The sequence below is a fragment of the Passer domesticus genome, chromosome 4 (assembly GCF_036417665.1).
Source record: "Passer domesticus isolate bPasDom1 chromosome 4, bPasDom1.hap1, whole genome shotgun sequence".
Taxonomy (NCBI): Eukaryota; Metazoa; Chordata; class Aves; order Passeriformes; family Passeridae; genus Passer; species Passer domesticus.
This window is the reverse complement of record NC_087477.1, coordinates 42,999,562-43,019,276: the sequence shown is the minus strand read 5'-3', so window position 1 is coordinate 43,019,276 and position 19,715 is coordinate 42,999,562. Positions and strand designations below refer to the sequence as shown.

At 36.5% G+C, this 19,715-nt stretch overlaps 1 long non-coding RNA gene across 2 annotated transcripts in view; it reads left to right on the top strand.

Moving 5' to 3' along the window:
• LOC135299092 (uncharacterized) overlaps positions 1 to 19,393 on the top strand; it is a 35,085-nt gene extending 15,692 nt beyond the window's left edge. Inside the window, exons 4-7 of one of the 2 annotated variants that reach the window (XR_010361144.1) lie at positions 5,261 to 5,338; positions 10,668 to 10,801; positions 12,167 to 12,285; positions 18,084 to 19,393. This is a non-coding gene — a long non-coding RNA (uncharacterized LOC135299092). The remainder of the gene's footprint in view (positions 1 to 5,260; positions 5,339 to 10,667; positions 10,802 to 12,166; positions 12,286 to 18,083) is intronic. The other variant, XR_010361145.1, reaches the window with a different exon arrangement.
• The last annotated feature ends 322 nt before the right edge of the window (positions 19,394 to 19,715 follow it).

Here is a 19,715-nt window from a genome sequence, read left to right as displayed (position 1 = left end):
TGTGCCCTGCTTTTTAGCCAAGACAGCTCCTGTTGATGTTCGTAGGAGTTGTATTAGTAGAGCAACAAGAAAGAGTATACACAGAGACCTGCTCTTTAAAACCTTTTACAACCTCAGCCATCCTTTAAGAACAGATAGTGTTCAAGAAATCCATGGCTGCTCACAAGGCCTTTCTCTGGTGACACCTGGCACTGCCTTGGCCAGTGTGCAGTCCCCTTGTTCTGCTTAGCTTCAGTTCCAAACTTCCAGGCTCCAGTGGACACAAGTGCATCATTTCAAAGACAAACACAGCCACATTTTAATAGTTTGGAAAATGTGACTGTGCAAGATGCTCCGCTGGAATGCTTGGTAGAGACTTATAGGGTCAGAGCATGTTTGACAAAGTTCCTGGAATTTTTTTTTTTTTAGTTCTGTTTCAAAGGCTATGATAAATAAGCAACACAAACATCAGTGTGATCAATACAAAATCAATTATAGGATAAGTTTTTCCGCTTTGGGTATTAATCACTAGTTAGATAAACCTTAAGGAGTACAGAATACATATCTTTTCCAGGAAGAAAATGAAAAAAAGCTTTGACAGAAACACAGTTTAGAAATACTTTCCAGAATACCTGTCTACAGGACTGCAGGCTGAGGGAGACATTCTCAAGCAGTTGTCATGATGATGATATGTCATTGACCTCCAAATTGAGAGTTTACCTGCTCAAGTTATCAAATATTCTATCTTGAATGGAATTGAAGAGAAACTAGACCCCAATTAGAGATAAGTCCTACTTAGGCAGAAAGCACTATTTTGTGGCCTGTCATTTTGGCTGATGGATTTATGGATTTTCTCACATACAGGAGTTATGTTTAATCAGCTAGTTTAATTCTTCCAGTGACAATTTAATGCATTTAACTTAATACACTTTTTATTAGTGGTTTGTTTTTGTTTTTTTTTTTACTTGCTAACTAGATTTTTAACCTCTTTTGCTCAAAGCTAAAACTTTTCACTTACTGCCAGGCCTGAGTTTGGCTCCATATATTTAATACACAGTACAGATTTTATCAACATATGCTCCACCTCTTTCTCATTTGGAGCATTACACTTATTCTTTCCTCATAATTAACCCTGCTTACCTCTTGCTTTCAATGGAAAAAAAAGAAAGTGATGAATGATACAAGGCCCCACCAGTGACAGAACTTTTCCATATGGAAATACTAATGCATTTCAATGCTTTCTAAGATATGAGGTAACTTTTTGGCTAGATGTCTTTGATTTTTTTAAGGATTGCATTGTGGCATATACCTTATGATATGGGGTTTTTATTTAACATAGTTTGATTATTTTCTTTATGCAAAAGCTTAAGAATTCTGAAAAATGGCTTCTGTTGATATGAGTATTCAAAGTGTCATTTTGTATCTATTTTCCAGATTCGTTTAGATAACACCCACAAAAAAAATTTAAAAAATAAATAAAAGAACTATGAACTATTTGCTGCTTAAATTCTATTATAATTAGTTATTTTTTAAATGACAAACCAAAGTCACTTCTCTCACACTTGCATTTTAGAGATCATTCTTCCCACAATCTATGAATAATATTAATTGAAACTGGTAGATAAAACTACAATCTCAGATTTTTCTTTTATTAGAGCCTAGCTGACTTTGTAACTTTGATAAATAGCAGTATCTGCAGAGCAGTCCATCCTAGCATCCATCATCATTGGTCTTGACCAGAGTATCATAGAATATGCTGAGTTGGAAAGGACCCACAAGAATGACTGAAATTTAACTCCTGCCTTTGGATGGGACAGCCCCAAGAATCACACCACGAGCCTGAGAGCACTGTCCAAATGCTTTTTGAATTCCGTCTGTGGCCACTCAGGTGCTGTGACCACTTTCCTGGGGAGCTGTTCCAGTGCCCAACCACCATCTGGGTAAAGAACATTTTCCTGATGTCCAACCTAAACCAGCCCTGACAGAACTTCAGGCCATTCCCTCAGGTCCTGTCACTGGGCACCACAGAGAGAGATCAGTGCCTGCCCCTCCTGTGCCCCTCACCAGGAAGCTGTAACTGCAGTGAGGTCTCCTCTCAGTCTCCTCCAGGCTGAACAGACCAAGTGACCTCAGCCACTCCTCATATGGCTTCTCCTCAGGGCCCTTCACCATCTGTGTTGTGCTCCTTTGGACACTCCAATAGCTTTATATCTTTTTTATGTTGTGGCACCCAAAACTGCCCCCAGAACTTGAGGTGAGGCTGCCCCAGCTCCGAGCAGAGCGGGACAATCCCCTCCCTTGCCCAGCTGGTGATGCTGTTCCTGATGCCCTCCAGGACAGGGTTGGCCCTCCTGGCTGCCGGGCCATAGTGACTTGTGTTCAACTTGCCATTGACCAGGACCCCCCGCTCCCTTTCTGCAGAGCTGCTCTCCAGCCTCTTGTTCCCTTGGTGTCAAGTACAAGTTTTAGTCTGAACCAATATTCAGAGAAAGTCCCAGAGGGGTTTCAAGGAAATTTTGCCTGGAGTTCTTTATAAACCAGTCCCAAGGGAATATCATGAAAGGAGAAGGATGTGATAAAAATGAGAAGTATTTTCCAAATTCCCATAACTACTTTCTTAAATTACATATATTCCTGACATCCATGCACATGAGTACTCTGCACTTCCCTGCTTTTAGTATTGAACTCCTGCATCGTTGTGTTTACAAAAGTAATTATTATTTACTTTCCAGTCGCAAAAGAAGAAAGCATCAAAAATAAATCTTGCAGGCAGGTTTTTTCCCTTACACAAGAAACACCAGCCACATGAAGCCTCATGAATGGTTACCATAAAAGCTAAAAACAAACAAGGATTTCTTGAAAATGCAATTGCTCAATATACCTAAATCTGCCAGCTGCAGTTTCCTCTTTAGGGTATTGACTTCATAACCTTACCCAACCCTTCAGAAATTTCCTGGTCAACAAGATTTTTCAGAAACTTTATAGAAAAAACAAACAAAACGAAACAAAACAAAGTTAATTTCCCGAAGGCTTAATTACTTCATTGGAATTCAGACTAAAAAATTGTAAATATTACTAAAAGTTAACCAATTTATCACCTTAGAGCAATAAAGGCAAATAAGCAGAAAGAAAGCTTGTTAGAAACTACCTCTTTACCACCTTGAAAGAATATTCAGATATTCTTTGAATATTTGTTTTTCTGTATTGGAAGAAAAGATGTTGCAATGCATTTTTTTTTTATTTTATTTTATGTACAGGCTTCAGAGAAACTAAAGGGTATAAAGTAGGAGTAAGGTTTCAGACTGAAAGAGTTATTTCTTCATGAAAGTTTGGGTCATGGTTATTCCTTCTCTAACTGAATAATATATTTACAATTATGACTATTTAAACTTGTAACAGTGATTCTCTATGTAAAAGCATGAAGTGCATTTTTAGCAAGTGCATTCAAATCAGAAAGGGAAGGTATTTTGTGAGAATAACTTTACTCTGCATTTACTGCTGTTAGCATATTCCTGTCCTCAGTAGTGACTTTGGTGGGACTACTTACATGAACTAGTTCACATACACATCAGTATTAGGCTGGTCTATAAGTCTGTGAGAAACACATCCCCATCTCACACCTAGTTATAGCTGGTGATTCAGATTTCAAGGAGAGACAGAAATTAACAAAGAATTGTCCATAGGACTGTTAGGGATTAAATGAGAAAGTTGGGCTACCATCTTAAAAAGGTTGCTGTTATATTTTTTTGTTTACATAGAAACTTGGACAGCTGGTCTGGCTACAGTCTATCTTATGTGCTTTAAGGCACGTGATAAAAATTATATCTATAATTTCAGACCTAGGTCTGATGAGGTACAGTGTCTATATGGAACAAGACAGAGAAGTTACCTTTAGGTTAAAATATGTAAGATACTTCTAGAAGTTTTCCCATCTTTGAAGGAAAACTGGCAACTCACATATTCTCATTTCAAGATTTCAAAACTATAAACTCAACCAACTGAGATGTGAATTTAAAAAAAAAGTATATAAGATAAAACTTGCATTAGAAATGCTTGTTACCCAAAAATATCTACAAGAGCATTATTTTCTTTCAGCAGAGGCTTACAGACTTTCAGTCATGGAAGAATTCTCCACTGTGCTGCATAGAAATGGGATAGAAAATGCACCATCATACTGTACTGAAGGTCTTTTGAAGACCAAGTGTCTTTTGTTTTGTCTTTTTCTATTTTAGGAGGTTTTTGGAGAGATTGCACAAGAGCCTCTAGTGGGCTTCATAGAAAGCTGAGAGAGCATGATGCAGAACTTCCTTCTGCTCCAGAGGCTTATCTGTGAGAATGCTGATGTGAAAAAGCATCAGTCCTGCTCTTGGCTCCCTGCTCAAAGCCATATACAAGCAAGTGCAGAAATACTCACTTTCCAAATGTTGCCAGTGTTACTCACTACCAAATGTTCCCAATTGCTCTTGTGTTTGGGCCTTTTCCCCCCCCCACTTTTTGTTTCACTACTCAAATTTGCTGCCTCTTATTTTGATGAGAGAAAAGTTAGGATGTTTGTAGGGACAGAAAAGATAAATTAAAATAAACATAAGGCTAGACTCTACTAGCAGCTTTCAAACCAAACTGAAGTCTGATGGGTGCATGTCTATTAAAGTACATGTCCTGTTCTGATTCCCACTGGGTTTAACAGTTACAAACTGTTAGGTATGCTTAGAAGACTTTAATTCGATTACTAGATTACTTAAGAGGAGCAAATCTTCCACTCACTTTTTCTAAATTTTCATTTAAACAATATTTGACATTCTGGTTTCACAATACAAAGCAATTTATTCCTGGTGTTTCACAATAGACATCACTAGTGGCTCTTTCTGACTTCTCATTTCTCTCCTGACAGCAGGGATGGCTGCAGAGTCATCAATTCTGACAGTGCTGAGTGAGCTAGAATAGGTACTGCTTCGTAAAACACTCTTCAAAAAATTTTTGTTTCTCTTGAAACCTTAAGGTGTGTTTTTTTTTTTTTGTTTCTTCTACTTTGAGAGCCTATAGCAACCTTCCTGTCTACCTGCCACAGGCATTTGTCTCTAGCTTTTCCACCCATCAAAAATATAATGAAATTCCTGCCCTGAAAACTGGGAGTTGTGAAAGAAGGAAGAAAAAATTGTTTTCCTGGCTGGAAGTGACTGTAGCCAAGGACCACACAGATTCCTCTGGTGCCGTGTCTGTCACCAGCAGCCATGCTCCTTCCTGTAGTGAGATAACTGCCTTGTGTGTTTGTTCTAAGCAGGGCATCCGTGACAGATAAAGGAACTGACAAAGTCAGAGGGGCACCACTGGCTGCAGGAGCTCATGGAGGGATTTCCAGGTAGGCCAGATTGCACATGAATGAACAGGAGCAAGCAGATATTACAAACCCACATTTTTTCTAAAATCATTTCAGCAACACAGGAGAACCTTGGCAGTCCTAAGGCATTTAGTCAGTCAACATTTCTGTAAACAAATACATAATTTAATTTTAAATGTCATTTCATTCCAGGGGTCAGTTTCAGGTTGCTATCACACAGGCCTTAGGGAAATTTGTTCAAGGGTGATCTCTGAATACATAAGAAGCAAAAGAGGACAAAAAATTCAGTTAATCCCAAAAAGAACAATCCTGGTTTGAATAGCAAGCAATGAATCAGGGAAAGACCAGGACTTTCTTTTAACAGTGATAGACTGAATAGCAAGTCTCATTCTATAACGAGGTAAAATATTCCCTGCAGAAGTTTTAATTAGTTAGGGAATTCATTTCCTATAGTTTTGCAGTTTTCTGTTGCAGACTCAAGACCCTTTGAGTATTCAAATTTAAAAAACTGACAGAGCACAATAAAACACTCCAGAAAGAATAAAATTGTATTAAATAGAGAAGAAAAAATGCCAGTATGGAAGCTAAGGAGTCATAATCACTGTCTAATATAAAAAAACCTGTTTCTGCTTAGAGAATTTCAACTCAGGCCTGGTATTAGAAATGCAAGGCTTCCTACTGATACACATCCCTCTCCTTTTTTCTTTCGGTTCAAGGGCATGACAAAGACTGAATAGGTTTGGTTTCCTTAGCCAGGAATTTGTACAAGGGATATTAATATCTGCTGAGTCACAAACATCCTTCTTTTTCTTTAATTTCTTTTTGGAATAAAATCTTCTTTTTGGACCACTAAAAACAGGCCACTGGGGCTAAGATCCGATACCAAACCCTTTATGGTCAGCAGAGAGTTTGCTTCTGTTGGTGGACCTGGCTGCAGCTGTCCCCAGCATTCATTCTGGGTAGTCTAAATTATTCTATGATGCAAAGTGATTCTTCACTTGGTGAAGTTGAAATATAGGAAGGAGATTAAAAATGAAACTAAATAAAGAGAGGATGAAAGGCATCATCGAGATAGTTTATAAATGTGTTTAAATTAGGTGAACTATCTGAGGATTGTCATATCCCAGCCAAGATTGTCTTTCCCAGCACAATTCATTTGCAGACATCATTCAGACACATTGCAATGAAAAGAAAATGCATTTTCTAGTAATTTTCAAAAAAGAAAAAAAAATTACTGCCACCTCTGTTTCTTTTAGTGCATTTTTTTTTGAGTTTTGATGCCATCCTGCATTTTGTATATGACCATGTTCTTTCACCAAGGGGTCAGCACATACATTGTGTCCATATGTAACAGCTTCTTAGATATAAACAGTGTTTAATATTGCTTCATAATCAGTACTTTTGGCCAAATTAGCAGAGATTCAGACAGGATTTAAGGATACTATAATCAGGTTCATAGGTGTGGGTGGAAAAGGGAAGGAAGTTTTAAGATATTTTTAACCTACCACGATAACTTCAAGTATTTGTGAGTGCAATTCTCTCAATGCAGTTATGTTTGATTTGGAGCAAAGAAAATTAAAAGTCCTTTCCCTAGATATTGGTCAGTGCAAATAATACTATCACATAGAAGTTCATGTAGTATTAGTTTCCAGAATATTTTTTCCAGGCAATTCTAAGGAGGTTTGAAGTTTGTATTTAATTTGAAGAATGTTTGTTTGAAGCTTACTTGAATTAGTCAAGGACCATCAAATTGATGTGGGCTAGAAACCTCTGAAAACCTTTCATTATTTGTCCAGCATTTATGTCACATTTAGCTGCCACAATTAGAGTATGTCTCTCCTAAGGCTTTCCAGGGTTAAAAAAAATATTTCTAATCTAAGGATGGATATGAAACAAGATATACAGAATGCGTAAAAAAAAAATTAAAAACAATTTTATGCCCATCCATAATTTCAGAGGTTTTCCAGTCATATAAATTTCATATAACTTTCATATAAATTTAATATAAATTTCCAGTCATATAAAGTTGTCACCATATGCTATGAAGATGTGTCCCCCAGTGCAATCAGAATTAAAACATGTTTACTTCTCTGTCTGCATGTTAATCTGGTTAGTATAACAGACCAATTTAAGAGAGTAAATTAGATTTTCCTCTGACACCTATTTCATGTATAGAATTAGTTTCACAGTATAATCCTATTTACTAACACTTTAAACAGGGAGATATTTCTGCTTCATGCTCTAGTGATGATGTCTGAACCGAAAATACCACTCAGCTTCAGTCCATGTAGGATCTGATGAGAAGCTGAATTGGGAAATTCCCATATTAGAAAAGAGTTTGGATGTGAAGCCACTGACATAGCACTTCACTGACATATTTTGGAGTCCATTCAGGTGTCCAGCTCTACAGAATCATGGAAATGTCAGAGCCATTCCCCCTGAGGGTATGGGGACTCTAGCAGGCACAGTGGAAATTCCCTGAGCTAGAAATACAAGCTCAGTCTGAAAAGATGCTTTGTTCTCAATACAGGAAGGAACCTATAACATTCAGCAGTGCATTGTTAAAAATCACTTATATGTATCAGTCAAGTCTACTGGAAATCTAAGGAAGTAATTTATTTTGTATACATAGAGAAGAATGCTTCTTCATCCTTTTAAGTTTTATTTTATTTTATTTTATTTTATTTTATTTTATTTTATTTTATTTTATTTTATTTTATTTTATTTTATTTTATTTTTGTACTGGAGCTGGTGTTTTCTGTCCAAAATGAATTCTTAGTTCTTAGTAATAACTCAAGAAATCTCTGATAGAAAATGAACAAGACAGATTTCTGCTACTTTGAGACATCAGCAAGTTTCCTAAAAAATAATGTACCAGATTTTCAGACTGAGTATGCTTTTAGAGATAAAATTTCTAGCTTAGAAAGACATAATGTAAAAAACAACAAAAAATTTACTCACTTTTAAAAGCTATTAATTCTTGTTTGATTCTCTTTCTCCTTTTCTAGTTTTGACTTTTTTTTCTTTTTGCTTTTGTTTTAGAATGAACATCTACATAAATGTTGCAGATCAGTATGTAATTAAAACTTGTAATTTGCTTGTTGCATCTCTCAAGACTGAGCAGCAGACTTTCTCTATGTGCATAAATGTGATAGGGCCCTTTTCGTAGATGAGCAAAACCAGAGCCAGTTCATATAAGTTATGAATCCATTCTGGCAAAAACTTAGACCATTAATTCTGGACCTCTCTTTATAGTTCAAGTAATAAAGACAGGTCTGGAAATCCAATTATTGTCTCTTGTCTGCAGTCTTTAAAAGAACTTAGGAAAGGTCTCAATGAGAGAGAGTAACACAGAAAATATTTTTAAAGTATTTTATTTAAAGTGTATCCTTCTAACCTTATTGTTTAGATTTCAGAGTTTAAGTGATGTGATTACCAACATATGCTATTTCTGTTTAATCAATTACTGATTTTTTTTTTTTCTTTTCTGGCTACAGCACTACAGAAACAATGTATAGGATTTATGTATTCTGTTTGCAGCTCTGGACTGGACTGACTTGGATCTCAGTTCAAAAGGAAATGGAAACATAGATATGTTTAATAAGAGGGGAAAAAAGGAAAAAATAAAAGCTTTCAAGAGCAGGAAGAAATAAGCATTATCAATCAAATTTAGTTTTGGACATATCTATCTATTATTTATCAATCTATCTATCTATCCATTTATCTATGTATTTATCTTTTGCTTTTAGTCATTCTGAAGGAAGTGTGAGGTGTGTGATGAGAACAGGTGTAGAAATGCAGGTAACATCCTTGAACAAATTACCTCACCATGTTGTCAAATAAGCTTAAATTACATATTCTGTGGGGTTATGAGTTGTATTTCACATTATCCTGACCAAACCAAACCAAACCAAACCAAACCTCTTTTAGTTTAGAGAAATAAGAAGCATTGAAAATATCAAGAGGTGTGACCAGGAAAGAAGAAATGGAGATTGATCTTACATGAAGCAATGCCATTTCAAGTCTGAGCTTTGTCAAAATACACCATGTAGATGCCAATGTGAGGCCCTAACTCTCACTAAACCTTAAGCTCCAGGTCTCTGTGTAGCATTTTTATTTACTGACATTCTTGGGGCTGTGGGGTGGAAAGTTATCTCTTACTAACAATTCCTGCAAAAGGGGTTTCTTTCAAACTGCAGTTTGAAACTGGAATCTGCTTTTTGACTCATACTGTGAGTAAAACTGGGAAATTCCAATATTTTGTAACTTTAATGTTATTTCAGGGACCTACAGCCAGAAATTCAGGGAAAGTTCCCTACTAGAAACAGCATTTGTAGTGTTTGAGTGAACACCATGTGTGGTGAGCCAGCTGCACTCCTTCCATTTTTTGTTCCCTGACTGAGCCCACATGTAGGCTTGAGCTTCCAGAATGGCTGCTTACAGGCAGAGGTAACAGAGTCTCTCTGTCCTAACTTGTCCACCTACCCCTCGGTTCCACACCAGGCAGAGAGGCTGGACCTTAATGCTGAGCTGCTTCTGACCTGCTGCAGATGAAAACTGCAGGTGAACCCAAGTTGGCACATTGGTTTGCAATGTAACCTGCCTGCACTGGTAAGAAACGGCTTTCCAGTTCCCTCTTTCAAGCTAAGATGATAATAGATGTGGCTCTGCAGCACATAAACACAGCCTGGCCAGATGTGCTTCAGATCTCTGGGCCATGAGACCCCAAAACCCTGTGAAAACATCCGGGATAGCTATTGCTGCTGCCAATCTGCCTGCCTGGCAAGCCCTGTAGGAACTCTACCTACTTGATTTAAGTTCAGCAAAGTGTATATAGTTTCATCATAAAGAAGTTAGGAAAAATTGATAAGTTTTGGTGAGAAAATATCAAACCATCTCAAATGAAAGTTAAGTACCTAATTCTTGCTTGTGCCTTTCTTCAAAATACTGGATTAAAAACCAAAAAAAACAACCAACCAAAGAAACAAACAAACAAAAAAAAACCCAAAAAACCCCCAAACAAACAAACAAAAAAAACCCCATAAAACTCTCAGAACCCTTTCCTCAGCTTCTTTCAGTTTTCCCTGAAACACTTTAACACTTTTCAGTAGCATAAGCAATGAGCTGTTAGTTTAGCAGATGAGTTCATTATTGGCTTGGTTTTTTAAGAATGACTGTATCATGCAGTAGTTATGACACTACTTTTCCAGACTTTTTTCTAATCCAGTTTTACTTCCTATTAAGAACCAACAATTTTTTTTCTTCTGTATTTGGAGTTACAAGTGGGTTTTTTACATAATAATAATGATCTGGTATATGCTGTTGTGTTTCCGTTTGGTTTTCTCCCCAGACAAGAAGCATACAGCAGCATGGAGCTTCTGGAATATTAATTATGTGTAGCTTATTTCAAGATTCGAAGATATGGTTGTAACCACCTGATTACATCTATCCCACAATTGGAATACATTCTGCTGAGAGCAAAAGGTTAAAGAGATAATTATTTGTTCTACACTGTCTTAAACTAACTTTGGAGGTTTGTTCCATTTAGATTTTTAATTTGTATTTCCCTTAAGTGGTGTTTATTTCCTTAACAATTTTGCATTAGCAAAATTTTCTGACACTGAAGAGGAGGAGAATCATGAAGAAAGGGGAGAATAGCTTATTATACATGAGGAATGATTATGAGGTTTAGCAAAAAAATAGTGAAATGGAAAATAGTATTAATTTAAACTCAGAGAAAAAGATCCTAATAAGAATTTCTGCTACAGAAGAAACTGTAAGAATTAGGCCTATTAGGATTTCCAGTGTAGAAAAGATTGGAATATATTAATGGCATTGAGGACTAGTGGTCCAACTAGATTTAGTATTTCAAGTACTGATGAAGAAGTATTGAAGCAAGTGGAAATCTCATTTGGAATACTGTAGGCAATGTTCTAGGAAAACAATTCTAAAACTAAGCTATCAGGTATGGGAGCTGTCAATGGTGCAGGAAGTCTCTTTAGGTATTAATTTTTGTGCCTCTTGGCAAACTTCACTGTGTAATTTAATTATTTAATATTCACTAAAAGCCTGACCAGAAAAAGCAGGGGAAAAGTACATTTGGCCTTCTGATTTGAGCTAGGAGCAGAGAATATTTAAAACAGGTCCTTATTTTCCTTATGTATCAGCTTCCCCATTTAAGAAACAATGAAGTTATTTACCCAGTTTTATAAACATAATTAAGCTAATGAAATACTCATTAGCTTGAATGATTAATGAAGCACTTTTCTCTGCCTCTGTCCAATACCACAATTTGTGAGTCTAACTGCTACTACAACTAAAGAAAACAAAACCATGTAGCTTTAATGTAGGCACTAGCAGCACCTAAACTTTCTGTTGTCTCCTTTTATGAGCCCTTGAATTTCTTTAGATGCTCGGTGCTCTGTTTCTGTTCAGAATCAACGTGGGCTGGGAAAATTCCCAGGCTTTCAGAACAGTCAGGAGATTAAGTGTTTCTTAAGCAAAACTGGAAAGAGTAGAGTACATAGAACAGTTCCTGGAATTCCCATTCTATACACAAAATATGAGTCCTTTCCAGTAAAAAACAACAGAAATATCTAAAGCCTTTCCTGTTGAATAAATATTACCGTGAAAGGATACAAGATTAGAAGAGAGAGGAAAAAACCTCAAACAACAACCTGATTCTATTATCTACTTGTTGCAGCACTGAAAAGCGAAAACAGAGTTGGAAAATCCTAGTTTGATGTTTGTAGTTTCCACTAAACTCTAAAAAGAAATATGCAAGTAAGGGTTCAGTATGCCCTCACCCACACTAAGCAATATTACCAATGCTTTCTTCCTGTCATCCAGTGAAACTGGGATCTGCTGCTGAACACAAACATCACTTTACTAGGTCACTTAGAGAACATCTCTTTCCTCAAAGCCTCTCAGAGGGATTGGTGTGATTAGGCCACCATCAGGTTGAAAAGGTAAGTAAACATAGATTTTCTGTTCCTAAGTACTCAAAACACTGAACCAGCAGTGGAGGGGGTTCCCTATGGGGCAGGCACATCCTTTATGGGTGATTCACATGACAAGAACACCTCCTGATGTATCAGGAAAGGTTCTAATATATGGAGACATAGAACCTGAAAGCTGAATAATGCAGTGTCTGTTTCTTTCAGTCCTCAGCTAGAAAGTACGATAGGATAATCTCATAAATGAATGGCCAATTCATGAATCACATATAGGTCTTTATTTCACAATTTTCCAGACATCCTTTTGGAAATTTTCCAGTAATTGGAGAGTCTTTTTATCTTCAAATACCACAGAAGATTAAGGTGATTGAGAAATCCTCTCTGCAAAGGGAGAATTTATTTTTGGAAAAGCCTTCAGATGTCAGCTTTAATAAGTACATGATGTCTGATCTCCATGGTCACATTGTGATGTAACTTAAAATGACCTGGTAATCAAAGAATGCTCTATTTTTAGAAAATTCACAACAGAATTGAGAATTGCAGCAGCATTATTTAAATGTTCTGTCCTCTGGTAGTCTTTAAACTCAGTGTCGTGGTTTAATGCCAGCCATCCACCAATTCCCACACAGCCCCTTGCTCACTCTCCCACCAATGGGACTGGGGAGGGAATTGGAAGGGCAAAAGCAAGAGAACTCATGGGTTGAGATATAGAGGCAGTTTAATAGGGAAAGCAAGAGTCATGGACACAAGCAGAGCAAAACTGAGAATTAATTCATCGCTTCCCACAGGCACATATTCAGCTGTCTCCAGGAGAGCAGGGCTGCATCACGTATGATGGTGACATGGGAAGATGAATGTCATCATTCCAAATCTTCTCCTCCTTCATCCTCCCCAGCTTTATATACTGAGCATGATGCCATTTGGTCTGGAATATCCCTTTGGTCAGTTTGGGTCATGTGTCCTGGCTGAGATTTTAAACAGCATCATGTAGCATTGCTTTTCTGAGCTGAATCAGGAAGATTCAGAATAATGAGAACTTATTCTGAGATATTGTTCTTGCCTTCAGCCCCTAGGGCTCCAAACAGCTCTTCCTTCCATTCCTTGTTGATTTTACATTCCAGTCTTTTAATCAAGATGTTATGTTGTACCACATCATACACTCAAATTTCTATGAGGCGTTTTACATCAACACTATCAACTATTACTTTTAGCAACAAAGTGTGTATTCTTACTAAAAAATAAAAAGGCATCAAATCATTTCTGCCATAAACAGTGCTGAATGATTTCAATTAATGGACAAAAATATAATCACCCTTAGTTCTCTATTAATTTATCAAAGTCAAGCTAATGCATTTCTTCTGACTTGGATCATTCTAAGTTTTCATGCATCCCCTTTTTAAGGAACTCAAGATTTACAGATAACTTCAGACTTTAATTTGCCACAGGCCATGATGTGGCAATGATTATCTACCCACTCCCATCAAGGTAGAACCATAATCACTTGCTTTTTTCCAGTTTTGTAAAGCTCCTCTATTAGTCCAGGCTTAAGCAAAATTAACAAAAAATATTGAAATTCCCTTGAGACAAGTTTCTTGGATTGGGCATCAGTCAGTAGGATTTAGATGGTTATTTTTAGTAGCTGCTGCTTACCAGTCTTCTCAGTTAATTTGAGAATAGAAAGTGTATAGTCTTCACTTTTGATGCTGTACTAACACAGTCTTTTTCCATATCTGCATAAGCATTTATTTTTCAGCTGGTGTGAATATCAGGAGAATTGAGTAGGCTGGAATATAAGTATTCTAAAGCACAACTTAGGTGATGGTAAAGTAAACTTACAATCAAACAGACAAAATATATGATTCTAAAATCCTATTAACAGAGCATCATGTAAGAAAGCTTAAATTAGAGCCAAGAAAGTCAGCTACACAAATTACCAGGTACATCCGATGAGCACAATGGTCTCAGTGCAGGAATGGTTTCCATCTCAAGCAAAGTGCTGAATTGGCCCAAGTCTATTTTCCCCAGAATTTTAGATAATATCGTAGCATAATGCTACAAAATGTTGTGTTGATTAAGTTGGTTGCAGATAAGCTGTTACCTGCCTGCACAGTGCTGCCATGTACCAGGGGGGCCTGTGGACTGCCCCACAATGGGGCTGTCAAACTGAGGATCCAAACAAATCTGTCATGGGGAGGAACAAGATTGGTCTGGACTTAAGTTGAGCTGTGCCAGATGAAAAAGCTGTAGCTCTTTGAGAGGACTGATACCTCCTGAAGGCAGAATGCAGCACTGCAAAAATACACAAGCTGACACTCAAAAAGTAGCATGATCATGCTAGCACAACTTTGCATGCAAATCAGTTAGACCTTACTTAATCCCCATAGTGATTTCTCTGTAGTGAAATTTTCCATTCTGCTTTCATTTTTTGTATCTGTTTCAGCAGTTCCAATTGAATAAATGTCAGATGTCATTTGGTGATTCTTATATTTTACTCCCTTTGCTTTCTGTCCCTGATATACCAGAGATGAGTGATGAGTGACTATAGAAAAGGGAACGTGTTGCTGGAAGGCTTTGGGGTTTTTTTTCTTTTTTCCTTCTGGATGTTGTATTCTGCTATACAGTAAAATGAACAAGTTCACATCTGCAAAGTGAGGCATGAATGTTTATTTTATATACTGGATACTTGACAGATTCTTAAACTCATTAATTTCCAAAATATTATATCATTTATTATATTGTTTATTTTCCTTTTATAGTGTATTACAAGTTAGAACCTGATTTAATAACCTTGAGAACCAACATGGTATTATTTAGCAGCTGTAAACATTGTTCTATGGGCAGATTTACCTAAAATAACTCATAATATTGCCCTAAGCTATTAATGCACTTGGTCCTGCATGAAAAAAAATTCACTCAATATAAGATAAAGAACTACAAATCAAAGCTAACAACCTTGGAAAAAGAAATGGAACAGGAATGTGAAAAGCATTTAGAGTTTTCCACTGTCTCAACATGTAGTAGCTATTCTTAATGCCATAATATTCATATAAGAATTAACTGATATGACAAATCTGAGTTCCATCTGATAACTGCATAAGCAGTTTTGAATTAATCTGTGCAATGAATAACATTCTCCTCATCTATTCAATTAGCATTAATTTCTCTATGTTACCTAAAGCCATATATTAGTCTTAACTAAAACTGCAGATGTTAAAAGTACATTTACAGTAGCTTGGTATTTGTGAGTACAAGGATATTTGTCTGCCCGTAGTTTGTGGGGTGGAGGGCATGGTGACTGAACGATCATCTTTCAGTGGCTAGAGTAGTCCCAGTTTGATTGAATGATCCTCACAAACAGCTTTCCAGGAAACTGCTGGAAGAATAAATATGCCTTTAAAATAATAACTAGCATCCACTACAAAACCAGCATTGATTTATCTGTCCATAAGCAGAATTCTGTTGCATTACAACAGAAGAAAAAAAGGACAGTCTATTGGCCATCATCTGCTGTCTTTGCCAAAATAAAAATCTTTCTCTTTTCATAAGACCTTCAACAGGCACAAGAAAGCTATTACTATAATCACTTGTTAAAACTTACTGCACATAAAAATTTTCTGCTTGAAATATATAGCCATAACAACTAATTTTATGTGACAAAATATTTTTGTAGGTAGCAATAAGTACACAAGCAATTAATAATGGAATGGGTGGAAAATAATAGATATGCCAGAGTCCAGAAAACTGAGGAGTGGAATACAAGCTGGACAATCAGAGAGGAATAACTCAGCTTCTGTAGCTTTACCCACTCTCAGTGATCATTTTGCTTTAGTATGACTTAGCTGGTCATGACCAGGTGTGGCACTGAAAATAGAGCTTTCATTATTTCCTGCATCAAAAAAAGATCAAAATCCATTCATCAGGATGTAAACAGGACAGCTGAAATGAATGCAGGGAATTCACTATTGAACTATCTTTCTCATTAATTTCCAATTACATGAGGGACTGAGCGCTCTTTCTTAGCTTTGTTTTTGATTTTTTTAATGAATATAATGGAATTAACATTACTCAGTTCAGTGGTTCACAGAATTGAGCAGAAATGTGTTGAGCTACAAAGGATCAAGTCATATTTGCTTTATTCAGGCATGAACAGGCTTACTCTTTCTATGCGTATGACAGGACTCCTCGTGCAGAAGAGCTTTTAGGCTCTCATCCAATAGTGTAGTGGTTGAGGACTAGGAATCTGGTCCTACAAATCCATTTAGATCAGGAGCCCTTGATTAAATTAAGAACTATCATCTCAAAATTTGATTCTCTTTCAAAATATGTCCTTGTAATAACATCCATATTTTGCATTGATTAAGAGCTTTTTCAGGTCCACCCCTATTCACACTATTCATTCTGGGCATTGCTGATTTGCTTTTTGAAGGAAGGCATGATCCTGGGAGGTACTGAGTTCCACCCAAAAAGATGCTGAAAACCTCAGCAGCTTCAGCTCCTCTATCTCCTTTAGCCCATGTTGAATTTTGGGCTATTGACAGTAACCAGAATGCTGAAGGAGCACTAGGGAATAACAGTATCACTATTTACGTCTACAAATCCACTCTAAACACCTTACTAGACACCTAGTCTAAGGAGAAAAGAGTATTGTTTATAAATTTCAACATTAATGGAGTGGTATTCTTTTCAAAATGGATTGTGTCAGGGCACAACATACAACAATATTACAAACATAATATGAAATACGTAGTTCAAAGACCTACTGTCAAGCTAAACATATTTTATGGGATGATCTGGGATCCACGTGGCTGTGAAGCTGAAGTTCTCATTTTTTATGGTGCTATGGGAATGAGAGACTGATGCTAGCGTGTGATCAATAAATAAAAATGTTGTCAATACTCTGGAATATTGTGCATTCTTAACTCGATGACATGAAGTCCAGTGAATCATTGTGGGATAGCTTTGAAAAATTACTGGAAAAAGCTTTAAAATTATTTTCCTTTGTAGTGTATTTCCATTTAGTGAATTGGCAAGGAAATAACAATGAGAATATATGGGTATGAATAATGCATCATTTGTATATTCTTCATACTCTTGTCCAGCTGGCAGTCCAGTTGCTGCAGAATTACCTGGATTTCCAGATACAAAAACAATGTATGGTTTGAAATAATAAAACTGAAGTAGGATTTACTCTGTATTTTTTTGCAGTATAGCTAAGTAATAATTTAACTGCTCTTCAGTATCTCAGATTATTCTAATATATTTATAATATGCAGAAATTCTACCTATATTTATGTAGGAAGGGGTAGAAAAAAATTTGGTAGAATTAAGCTGCTCAGTTCTTACCAATAACATTTTATCTTATGGAAAAAATTTTGTAGAATTCATGTCTGCTTTTAAAACATATTATTGAATGAAGGGGTTAAATGAGATCTTTTTAAAAAATCTGAAAATATAAAGACTGTTGCTTTTTACTAAAGTGGCCTGATATTTTAAAAGACTTACTATTTCTGGCTTTGGAAAAATACATGGGATTAAAGCCTTCATGTTCCATTTTGAACTCTATTTCTGCCAAAATAACTTAGATAGTTCTGTGAATGAAGCAACTGATGAGAAACTCAGTGTCTGTGGTTTTGTATGTCCCCCATGTTAAAGCTTTTTTAAAAAAAATCTGATGAGATAATGTTTTAGGAAGTGTTATCAACTACTTTGGTGGCCCTGATTTTTTTTTTTTTTTTTTTGGTAAATTAATAAGTTTTAAGAAACTTGGAAATTAAACTTTGCAAATGATCTGTACATTTTTAATATTACAGGTCAGTTCGTTGGAATCTCTTCCTCGCTTCTCTGGAAAAGCTCCAGATGGCCTAAATAACACTCTGGTGTGCTTCTGTGGATGATGCCGAGCCTACATTCAGGTGAATCGTTAGAACACATTCTCTCCAGCTGACTCTGTGCAGCGTAGAACAGGGAAGCTGTTCAGAGGCAGAGACACTCCATCAATAAGGAGATGTATGTACTGTAGGTTAAAATAAGAGGGCCCACAGAAAGGTGTCATAAGAGTTGGGAAAGTCAGAATAGCAGGTAATCTACACTGGAGTTTAGTTTTGAGAAGAAAGACACCTTCTGAGACATGTCTTACCACTGATTATCATCTCATAGCTGTCTTGCAGAATTAGAACTTTCTTATGGAAGCATATTGAAAGATCGCCAGCATATCTGTGGTGTGGGTGCTGGGTCTGCAGCCCCAGTTGATTCACTGCATTAGCCCATGTTGAACAAATCAATGCAATGAAGGCCTGAGAAAAGGTGTGGAAAAGTCCTTCTGTGAGATTAAAATGGGGATAAAAATATTTGCTGTGCTAAGCAAATCTGGCCTGGAGATTGACAGGAAATAAAACAGTGAAAACTACAAAGAGGAAACAAATATGAGTGCTAGAGAGTATCAGTGGACCAGATATGAAGGAAAGGAGGTGGATTAGGAAAGATAGGACTTAAATCAAGAGTGGAGAGATAAGATTAGGAGGACAAGACTTTAATTAAATAATGAGTGCAGTAGAAGTAGTAACTAATTAATTGAGAAGGATGAAAGGGAGGAGGTGAAAGAGAGGAAGACCAGGGAAGAGACAGGGAAAGGACAAATGAGAGGAAATGTAAAGTGGCAAATCAGGGTTAGGGAAGACAGACACTCCATATGTAGCAGAAATTTTGCTCCAATACCTCATCATTCCTGAGTGGTTGTTCTTGCTCTTCAGTTCACCTTTACTCCTCTACTCCTGTTAGATTCCTGATGTTCTCTAACCTATGGACTTGTTTTCCATATCTTCTTAGATGGATCTCATTAACCAACTGTAATCTCAGTACAGCCTTTAAACAATGCTGTTTGGAAGCTGATGTTGTCAATACAATTCCTGTTCTCTTCAGCTGACTTAGTACTTAAATGAAGGCTCATAGCTATGTAATTGTCTCAGCATTACTCCTGCTCTGTCTGGACTGAAACACCAGAAGACTAAGGCTGAAGTGCAACAGTTGTACAAAGAAATCTGGTTCAATTAAACATGTTCAACAACCAAAATTTTTTGTATCAATACTATTCTAAATATTATAAGAATAAAATTCCTGCAACATAGACTAAATCAAGACATGTTATTTTTCTGCTTCAAACTCAATAGAGATAAATATTAAATTCAAATAAATGTGACAGATCTTAGTATAACTATTTGACAGACAGTCTGCATTCAGGCTGTTAAGTTCTATATAAATTGCAAATATTGGTAACAAAATTATGCTGCTGTGCCACAAATACTCTCAGCTGAGTTTCATTTCTCTGAAGAGCAGTTTCAAAGCCATTGAATATTTATATATAAATAGTTTAGAATTATTTCAGTATTAAAAAAAAATCTTGTAATGCTGTAAGTGGGTTTTATCAGTGTTTGAAATAATCGGTT